Source organism: Acomys russatus, chromosome 23 (assembly GCF_903995435.1).
Source record: "Acomys russatus chromosome 23, mAcoRus1.1, whole genome shotgun sequence".
NCBI lineage: Eukaryota > Metazoa > Chordata > Mammalia > Rodentia > Muridae > Acomys > Acomys russatus.
In genome coordinates, this window is record NC_067159.1 from 34,175,999 (window position 1) to 34,187,642 (window position 11,644).

Below are 11,644 nucleotides of genomic sequence, written 5' to 3' on the forward strand. Positions count from 1 at the left end.
GTTTCCTCACCAGAAATATGTCTTCCATCGTTACTGCAATGATTAAATGAACTGGCATCTGACAGACTCAATGTTAGCTTTCCTTTCTGATGTAGGAAGACTTGCTGGCCACATTCGGGTTTAGAAATCGTAAGGAGAACCCAGACCATGCCCTTTAGCAAATCCTTGTAACAGTTTTCAGAGCTGACTGTAACTGTAGTCCTGACTACAGAGGGGGTGCCTCTTGAATCATTTGTTTGCATTGCTCTGGGCACCAGAATGGTTTGGCCACTTGAGAGTTCTCCAGACTGGTTTTAAAGGAACAGTGATAATGAAAAGAAAGCAAGTCAGAGCCACATCGGTCACCAAGACAGAATCATATCCCCTACACATATGACCATGTATGAATTGTCCCATATAGTCACTAGTTCATAAACTGTTTTCATAAAGTAATTTATTTTTTTAATTTTTCTTACTATGATAGCCTGTAGTAACTTCCATCTGAAACTGATGGATTTTCTCCAAAAGTAGTTTTCAAAAGGCAACTTTCATGCTCAGTGTTTTCCAAACTCACATGCTATTTATTAAATAAGTCACAAGCTTCCTACTTGTCAGGTAGACAGCTAAAGATAGACAGTGACAGACACTCAGCCTTAATTCTCTCCCATCATTTTATTGTATTGCTGTCAACACCGGAGTGACTTGATTATAATGGATGCTTAATTGATACATAACATGTGTACATCTTTATAGTGTATTGTGGTAATTTGATGCGTGTTATAGAATGTGTAATGATCAAATCAGGACAGTAAGCATTTCACTTCTGAAACTATTAGTCATTTTTAAATGTTGGTAATTTTGTACTTCTCTGGTCAATTTTAAATACATGATAGACAAGCTATGACGTAGTAGTGGAGTGTTTGCCTAGCTTGCAGAAGACTCTAGGTCCAATCCTATCAAGGCCATTTTATACCACTTAAGCTGAGCGCCCCTCATAGTTCATCAATTATATTTTTAGCAATATGCACAACATTGAATTTCATTATGCATGTTCAAATAAAACTTTTTGTTGTTGTTGTCGATTTGACGCTTCCCTTCCCCCTCCACTCTTCACTTCATCCTCTTCAATGCCTCTGGTGAGTGTTTTCCCTAATATACCCTGTGTTCTTGCATACTCAATATTAAATTCCAAGCATGCCCTTGCATGCACTGTGTAACAGCAGTCTTGGGTCTTCATAATAATCAGCATAACGAATTGATAAAAATATGTCCACTGGGAATGATGTGGTGGACTCCTATGAGCCAGGGCTGTGAAGTCTTGCTGCTATGCTCTGCGAGGCTGAGGCTGAGTGGTGCAACTCTTTCTGGGTAACAGTACATATACTAATGCATAAACTTAACCATTTCTGAAGATAACCGCAGCTCTCAAGAGACTCACATGAACAGGATTAACTCTAGGCAAAATAAATGGCGTCCTGATGGCTGTCTTTTAGCATCCTGCTGCCTTTTCGACTATGGTCTGTTATTTGGAGTCTTTCCTCGTGTTCTTCAGATGTCTAATTTAGATGGATGATGACAGATTTCTGCTGAATTTTAGACTGGAAAGTTATCTGAACATTTTAAGCCCATGAATAGTAAACTTGGTGTTACCAAGCTCATGGGACAGTGTGTCCTTGGTGTCACTGAGCTCCTAGGACAGTGCTCTTGGTGCTACTGAGAAGCTGCAGTCAGAGGCTGATTAGCACGTACCTGTTGGGGGATCTTAATGACCCTCACCTAAAACCTACCAGCTCTAAAACTTACTGGATGAATTTTGCTAGATACACAACCTCAGCCAACAATTTCTGACTTTTTTCCTGCTTTTACCTTTTTTCCTTTTTAAGCTATTGTGGATGCAAAAATCCTACAACGCCCACCTCAAAGAGCACCCCGGAGAGACAGTCTACTATGGCCCCTAATATGAGCAGCCATGGCTCAGGAACAGATTTGAAACTCAAATGCCATGCTCCAAGGTGGTAACAGTTTGGTAAAGTGTTTATGGTAACAGAAGAAGGAACATCATAAACCAAGGCCTTTCAAATAAAGTCGTGGAGGTATTAGTAGGTTGGTTACAGCAAAGCAAGGGAAACCGTCCCCTGGGCCTCAGATGCTACTGACAGCAATCTTAGCCGGTCGGTTGCTTGGAAACTAGGTCTGGTCCATTCCGAGCTCTTCACATCATTCAAGTTCTAACTAGTTAAGCAGCCATGCAGAAGGTTCAGTGGGAGGTGAGGTCCTTCTCAGAAACTTTGCTTCACACTGCTTGTTTGTTTTAAATTTTTTGTTTTGATATTTTATGTTTGTTTTTTATGTATGGATAATTTGCCTGTATGTATGTTTGTGCACAATGTGCATTTAGTGCCCTCAGAGGCCAGAAGAGGGTATTGGATCATCTGGGACTGGAGTTGCAGACTTTATGTTAGCAGCCATATAGGTGCTGGATATTGAATACAGGTCCCCTGGAAGAGCCGCCTCTGCTCCTAACCAACCACTGGACCATCTCTCCAGGTCCCCAGTATGTTTCTGGATACTCTGCCTTTTATCTTAAAGAACTGCTTCCTTTTACCAATCTACTAGCTTTTATTCTCTCTCTCTCTCTCTCTCTCTCTCTCCTCCTCCCTCCACCGCCTCTCTCCTCTCTCTCATCTCTTCTCTCTCTCTCCTCTCTCTCGCTCTCTCTCTCTCTCTCTCTCTCTCTCTCTCTCTCTCTCTCTCTCTCTCTCTCTCTCTCACACACACACACACACACACACACACACACACACACACACACACACAACTAAGTTTTTCCAGCATTACTGTAAGAGAACAGACTAAAAATTACAGGAAAAAAATGAAAATAAATGTATAAACGAAAGGGGCCATATTAGGAAATAATAGTTTCCCTTAGCTGAGATAGAACCAGAAAGTAACCAAAGCCCTAGAAGACTCACCATAGTCATCATTCACTTACAAATTACCCCTTGATTTTGGTGCTCTCACTGGATGGGACAGCCTTCCTTTACCTTTCAGTGTATTAGCACGAATGCAGAATGGGCAGGGCCTGGGAACCTTCTCTGCCCTTCAAGGAACCTCCACTGGAGAACAAAGACCATTAAGCCGGACTCTCCCCTCCATTACAGCATCAAGACTCCTTGAACTACCTCCCCCTTTAAAATTGGTGATTCCTTTTCTATGAGGTATATGGTCTCTATTGCATTTTCTCAAGTTAGGACTGGAAGTGTGTCCTGTAGCAATCATTGTCTCCTCCCTGGCTTGTTTCAGTAGAGGACAGCCAGGCACTGATAACAGGATTGCTACTTCTAAATCTATTTTAAAAACAAGCTTCCTTTCACAAGCTTCAAATGTTTTTTGGTTTTAATATATATGCGTTTTAAGGAGAGAATGTTATCTTTTCACATGAAAAATGAAGGTTATAGGAAGAAGTTATTTCAAGCACAATTATTCTTTTGTTAACTTATTGAAAGTGGCTTTTAGTTTGCATTTTTCATCAGTCTTTTACAAGAGATATTCAGTTATGGTGTTGATTTTGGATGATTCTTCTTTGCTCTTTCCAAATTTCCCAGGTGTGAAAATCTGAGAGGGTTTTAATGAACCAGTATCTGCCAAATATGTAATCTTAGGGCTAAAATCATAAGGGGATGTATATATCAAAAGCATTTCTCTATGGGGATGTAAAATATTCTAATGAGGCAATTTACAAAAACAAATGTAACACTTCATCCAGAGTGGCTTTGCCAGAAAGGCCCTAGAGGCAGATGAGCAAACATTAACTGATATTTGTTCAAATTCTGTGGTGGGCATCATATAGCAAGAGAGAGCAAAAGGCATAGCCACCCCTCATCAAAGAGGATTATTCATTTTCTTTGTGATTACTGAGCCCTAGGCTTGTTTTGCTCTTGTTGCTAAGGACAATAGCTCACCAGATAGTAAATGATGTTGATGAAGGCAAGGAAATAACACTTCATGTGAGATCTAGAGAACTGGGAATAGAATGTGTCAGGGGGAGGGAGGAGGAGAAGCTGGAGATGAAAGAAGAAAATACAAACAAAGGGATACATTAGGGTGAAAAACACAATATTCCTAATTAACTTACACTCTGAAAAAATCCAGATGGCTTGCTTTCAAATCAATAATTATTTCATTGTTCTGGATTCTTCTTCCAAACACTTTTGGAGTTAACTCCTACAAGTCATCACTGCCAAGACGTATTCAGAAGAAAACCTACAACTCTAAAGTACAACAAACAGATGACAGCACACTGTTCCATCCTGTCCCAAAGAGCTGCTGCCTGAACATGCAGCTCTACAGAGTCTTTTTCCATTTTAATGTTAAAATATTTAGGGTTATCAACTAGGCTTCATCTGAGATTGGGCATGGCTCAAAGGAGTTGCTCCTACTACAAGTCACCTAGCCATCTTATCCGTCTATGTATCTTGAACCCCAGACACTTAGGCTCATAACCCATTCCCTTACTTTCCTCACATTCCAAAGGAAATCGGAAAACAGAAATTATTAAGTTTGGCCAAATTAGGGTGAGAAAACTTCATGTTTTCTCTATCATGTTTGTGGAAGTCATCAAACAACTGATGGAAAACTATGAGAAAAGGGCATACATTATGTAGGTTTAGAAAAGAGATAGTAAAATCTTTCTGGGAACTGAAGCAGAGACCAAAGAAATGCTATCTGCTGGCTTCCTCGTGGCTGGAATTTCCCACATCAATAATTAATAGAGAAATGCCCTATAGATTTGCCTACAGGCAATCAGATAGTTGCCAGATAACTATAGCTTTCGATAAACTGACATAAAACCAAACAGAGCAATTGACTATTAGTCAACTTGACACACCAGTAAATTATTATTAAACCATAAACCTTTGTCCTGGTTACAGTTCTATTGCTGTGAAAAGCAACTTATAGAGGAAGGCACTTCCTTACAGTTTCAGAGACTCAGTTTAGGGCCATCATGGCACAAAGTGGACAGACATGGTGCGGGAGCTTTATATCCTGATCAGCAGACATCAGGTAGACAGTGAGAGACACTGGGCCTGGCATGAGCTTTTGAAACCTCAAAGCCCACCCCTTCCAACAAAGCCGCACCTCATAACCCTTCCCAAAGAGTTCCACTGAGTACCAATGGGGTCATATTCATTCAAGTCACTACATTCCATTCCTGGTCCCCCACAGACTTGTAGCCATATTGTAATGCAAAATGCATCTAATCCAATTTCAAAATTCCTCAGTCTTTTACAGTCTTAAGACAGTTTGAAAGTCCAGAATCAACTCTGAGACTCAAGGCAATCTCTCTCTCTCTCTCTCTCTCTCTCTCTCTCTCTCTCTCTCTCTCTCTCTCTCTCACACACACACACACACACACACACACACACACACTTTTTTATTATTTTTTTTAACATATACATTTGTATTATTAACACATGAATAAAATAAACTACATGCAGCAGGAAGAACCACAAGACAATCAGGGATAATATAAATGTTACATTCATAGTGATTTGTCTATTTGTATTTACAAGCTTGAAGTAAACATCTTTCCTATCTTATTGAGTCTACATTTCTGAATGAAAGTCAATATCTATAATATCTCATCTCTATTAACTTAAAACATCTATCTTAACCCCTAACCAATTAAGCTTAATTGTAAGACTAAACTATCTGGTCTTCAACCCCATCAGAGACTTGATAAGGAATAAAACTTAAATACCTGAGTGAACCAGAAGTGCAGGTTAGCAGCCTCCAAAATGAAAAAATGACTAAGACAGTTTACTGCCTGAACAATCACCCAACAGTCTATATAACGTTGGAGCATCATCTTCAGCCTTCTGGTCCAATATCTCTGACTGACATGTGGGCAAGGCAGGAACCATTGAGGACTTGCTTACCCTGTCTTGACAGAGTTCAGCCATTGACTCTGCCTGCATCTAAGCTTGCCCAATTTAAGTCAGAATTCTGTCTGTGGCAGACATGAGGGACATTTTTCTCAGTAGCTGGTTTACCACGTTTGAAGGCAACTCCATAAAGAGGGTCACTGATGCTCATCATCTTCTTTGAGGCAGGCTAGGTGTTGCCAGGAGTTAACATGTCCTGTTGTCAAAGAATCTTTAGAAAAATAAAACATCTTTAAATTCAAGGAAATCTCTTAATAGTAACCCTATGTAAAAGCAAAAGCAAAGAGTAGATCATATGCTTCCAATATATGATGGCACAGAATATACATTCTCATTCTAAAACAGAGGAAAGGGAGCATACTGAGGAAATACTGAACCAAAGCAAGACTAACCCAGCAGGTAAAACTCCAAATTCTGCTCTGCTGACTACAACACTCTTTTCTGTCTTGAGCTGGTTCCACACTCCATTATTCCACATTCCACAGCTCTCCTTGGTATTTATCCCATGGCACTGGTATCTCTAACATTTTGGGGTTTCCAAAGCAAACTAGTCTACACCTTCACAGCTTTAGGCCTCTCTGGGCCTCCACTCCCCAGCCACACCTCTGTCCTTGGCAGTTTTCTATAAATTTGGAGGTAGAGTCTATTACCCAGTTCCTGTCTCTTTATTAATGCTACAGCCAGAACACATGGCCAGGCAAAGCTGTCAACTTCTGCCTGCTGGGGCTGGAACCTGGTCTGCTCCTTTAATTATATTTGCATAAACTTTCTGTTGTTGATGGTTTCCTTTGCTGCTTAAGTTTTCCTCTAATTCCTTTTCATAATTGGAAGTTTAACTGGGTGGGGTCTTGGCCTGAGGGCACCACTCCTTTTATTCCATTTTGAATAAATTTAAACCTTTTATTTCCTTGATCTCAGGACTTGGCTCCAACATTACATTTCCTGGTATTACTTTTCTCCTCAAGCTGTATGGTTAGTTTTTCTATTTGTAGATCTGTTTAAAATCTAATAGCCACATGACAGTCAATACTAGGCTATCTTGAAGTCTCCTCAACCAGTAACCTTAATGCAAATTCTTTCCATTTAGCTCCACGAAGATTCTTAGGACAGGGACAAATGCAACCATGTTATTTGTCCAAATATGATAACAATTGTTTGTGGCCCAGCTGCAAATAGTAATATTGTTCTCTGAAACCTTTTGAGCTGGGCCTGCATATTCCCAATCACCCTCAGCAATCCTGTCTTCCATACTTCTGGTGGGATGACCCATTAATTCCCCCCTAAAGCTTTCAATGGCTTTTCTAGTCTGAGGTTTCAAAGTCTCCCACATTCCTTCAAACAACAGCATGCTCAGGCCTGTCACAGAAAAACTCTGCTTCATGCACCACCTCCTGTCTTAGTTACTGTTCTTTTGCTGTGAAGAGATGCCATGACCAAGGAAACTTATAAATGAATACATTTAATTGTGGGCTTGCTTATAGTTTCACACGTTAATCCATGACGATTAGTGTGGGAAGCTGATAGGCATGGTACTGGAGCAGTAGCTGAGAGCTTTACATATTGGTCTAGAGGCAGTAGGTGGAGAAAGAGGGACAGTGGGCCTGGCCTAGGCATTTGAACCCTGAACCCACCCCCAGTGACACATCTCCTCTAACAAGGTAACAACTCCAACCCAGTCTCAAACAATTCCAGTAACTGGGAACCAAGCAGTCAAACATATGAGACTATGGGGCCATGCTCATTCAAACCACCACACCCTTCCTTTCTTGTGTATCCCCCAAGATCCCATATTAACATTAACACCACAATATAAAACACAAATAACCTGAAAACTCCCATGGTCTTTTAAAAATTCGAACACTTCAAAAAGTTTAGTCTCTATAAAATATCTAATATCTGTTTAAAAGTCCTAACTACGGGCTCCTGTAAAATCAAAATTAAGGCACATACTTTCTTACTCCAAGAGAGAAGAACCAGAGCACAGGCACAGTGAATCCAAAGTAAAACCAGGATGCAACGGTGTAGAGTTCAGTGCCTGGCGTCTCCTACCCACTCAAGGTCCTCTGAGCGCCAAGGGCCTGAGCATCTCCACTTCTCCCGTTCATCCACCTGCAGCACACACAGCCTACCTCGGGGCTCAGCATGAGGCTCAGGTTGGCTCCACTCCAGCACTGCAGCCATCCTTAGAAGGTGCCTCACAGCCCTAACATTTACAATACACTGGAATGACCACTGCACCTGAGGCTGCACCCTCACCCATGGCCTCCCTTGGCTGTTTCTAAGGTGATGGCACAGTGCCAAGCCTCAGCTGTTCTTCATCACTCTTTCATGCCTCCAAAACCAGTACAATCTGGGTGACTTTTACACATTACCAGCTACAAGCTGGAAGCCATAAACCCTTGTGGACCACATCTTCGGTGTGTTGACCTCAAGGAAATAGTTCCAGAAATTTTTGCTTCAATGATGTTGGTCTTGTTTTAATCACCAATTTCTTAGTCCCGGATGACCAGCGTTGGTCATCTACACTAAAGCAAAGTTTTCACTTTGGTAGTTCTGGTGTCTTGTTAATCAAAGCTAATTCTTCAACTCCAGCCGTCCAAAGCCACTGATTCACAATACAAAATAATGTATGAATTACCTTGAGACTCTTTACTTCTCTTTGAAAAGTCACAAGCTAGGCCGCCATCTACAGTGCTTTCAGCATTCTTGTCATCCAAGCTCCCACAAGAGGACTCAATTGTCTTGCCAGGCCCAAATCCCCAAATCCCTCACAATCTTCCCACAACATGGTCAGCTGTCACAGTAACAGCTCTCTGTGCTGGGATCAATTTTCACTGTTTGCTTCTTATTTATTACAGTGACAAAACATACCCAAAGCAATTTGACTTAAAGATTACAGGAGGTGGGAGTAGGGCAGGGCAAAGAACTCAAGGGAGAAACTGAACGCAGACCACAAGAAATGCCGCTGCCTTCTTTTGTTGTTGTTGGTAGTGGTAGTGGTTTTTGGAGGCAGGGTCTCTCTGTGTAGCCCTGGCTGTCCTGGAACTTACTCTGTAGACCAGGCTGGCCACGAATTCGCAGAGACCCTCCTGCCTCTGCCTCCCTGGAGTGCTGGGATTATACACCACAATGCCCGGTGCTGTCTTGCTTCCTAAGGCTCACTCAGCTCACTTTCTGTACAACCCAGAATGCCTGCTGTGATGGCTAGTCTAGTTGTCACCTTGACTGTCTGCTGTGATGGCTAGTCTAGTTGTCACCTGGACTGCATCTAGAATGAACTAAAACCCAAGCATCTGCGCACACCTCTGGGATCTCTTGATTGGATCATTTGCGGTGGGAAGACTCATCCTTCACATGGGCCACACCTTATGGTGGCCAACCACAGAGAAGGTGAGAGAAGGAAATGTCTGCGTTTTGCTGCTCACCCTCACTGGCAAGTTCATCTATCCTGAGCAGAGCCATTACTTGGCTAATAGAGAATCATCTAAATCTTCAGAATTCCAACACAGGCTGAAGAGGTGCTGAGAAATCTAGCTTTGTGGACTCAACAACTCACAGATTCCTGGCCCTTCCATTGCTGGGCTAGCCAGATCACAGCCTGTAATACACTTTACTAAGTCCCCTTTTAATAAATTCAGATCAGTTCTATCAGTTCTGTTTCTTTAGGGAACTCTAACTGGTACAAATACCCAGGGAGGTAACTATCTACAGCAGACTGGATCCTCCCCCACCAGTCACTAACTGGGTTGCCTACAGGTTATATAGAGCTACTTAGTTGAGGTTCCTCATTCCAGATAACTCCAACTTATGTCAAGTTGACAAAAACCAACCAACCAAAAAGCCCAACCAGGAAAATCCAACAGCAAAGAGAAAAAAATGCTGACTGAAAAATTCCTAATAATTAGTCCCAAGGAGTGTGAAATGTTAAAAATTCTCTTTAGGATATATTAAATACTACATTAAAGGAGTTTTACTGAGAGAAGAAAGCGCAGAGCTGGGGAAGTGCGAACCGAGGAGTTTGGAGTGCAGAGAGCACAGAGCTGGGGAAAGCCAGAGCCCTGAGCCTGGGAAGGCCTAATTAACATCCAAAGGAAGTCATATAACAAAGCACAGAGCCTTTTGAGCTAACACCAGACAAATGGCTTATCTGAAGTCTACAAAACTCTTTGAAATGGACTTAAAAGAGATTCAAGCTCACAACTACAACCAGAGATAGCATGATCTGATGGCACCTGACCCACCCCCTGGAGATGGGATTATACACCACCCTGAGCAAATGGCAAAGAAAGTTAAACTGTGAGCAGTCCTGGCGCCTTTCCTCTCTGGACTTTAGACGGCCTCCCTTCTTATGCCAACCATAAAAAACTCCTCACATCGGTGCCCCCAGAGTCGTTCCTGAGACCTTTGATTTGGGGGATTGGGTGCGACCCAGCCCAGAGCTGAATTAAAGATTCCTCTTGCGTTTACAGCAGTTTCGTGTTTTTCTGGTTCTTTTTGGGATCCAATCTGGGTGTAGCATCATGTGTCTTTAGATGAACAAATTTTTAAGAATATTGTTTTTCCACTATACTTCATTACAGTGTAACCAAAGAAATTTATTTTTCTTAAATTTATTTATTCAGTTTACATCCTGATCACTGTCCCCTTCCTCCTATCCTCCCAGTTCCACCCTCCCACTCATTTTCTTTCCCCTTTCCCTCTTCCTCTTCTCCTTAGAAAAAAGGAGTCCTCCGCCCCCAACCCCCCCCACCCCATCCCCACACATCAGGTTGCATCATGACTAAGTGCACCCTTTTCCACTGAGGCCAGACAAGGCAGCCCAGCTGGGAGAAAGTGACCCAAAAGCAGGCAACAGAGTCCATGTCAGAGCCAGCCCTGGCTCTACTTGCTAGGAAACTCACATGAAGACCAAGCTGCCCATTAATATGTGTAGGGGGCTTAGGTGCAGTCCATGTGTGTTCTTTGGTTGGTGCTTCTTCAGTCTCTGTGAGGTTCCATGGGTCTAGGTTAATTGACTGTTGGTCTTCTTGGGGAGTTCTTATCCCCTCTGGGTCCTCAAAGTGCATGGCTGCAACGCCTCAAAGTACTTTGATAACTCAATAGGGTAAAAGGAGTTATAGGGAAACAACTGCCTATGCCATTGGTTCTCAACCTAATGTTTTGATCCTTTAATACATAGTTTCTCATGTTGTGCCGACACCATGACCATATTTTTGTTGCTACTTCATAACTGTAATTTTGCTATTGTTATGAATCTTGATGTAAATACCCGAGTTGCAGAGTATTTGATATGTGACCCTGTGAAAGGGTCATTTGACCCCCAAAAGGGATCATGAGCCAGAGATTGAGAGCCACTGACTTAGGCGGGTCTGAACAGCAAGCTCTATTCTCAAAGCACCTTCAAGAGAGTAATGCTTTGCGTCTTCTAGCCTGCAATCAGGTCTGAGCAGCTCAAAAGATGCCCTCACAGCACCTTTCCAATTTTTTCTTTCCTGGTATAAAGTTTTTTTAATGGCCTAAATCTATTCATGACACCCTCCTTGGCCTCAAATGTCTTTTCTGGTCAACCTGAAAATTATTCAAATCTTTCTACTTTTAGCAGTTGAACTTTTACGATTTTTGCTGTAAATGTAGCCAAATGCAGCCAGCTATACCCAGACCACATCCATGCTATGCTAACCTGAACATTTCTCTACTATATTAGTCTGTCACCTTTAAAG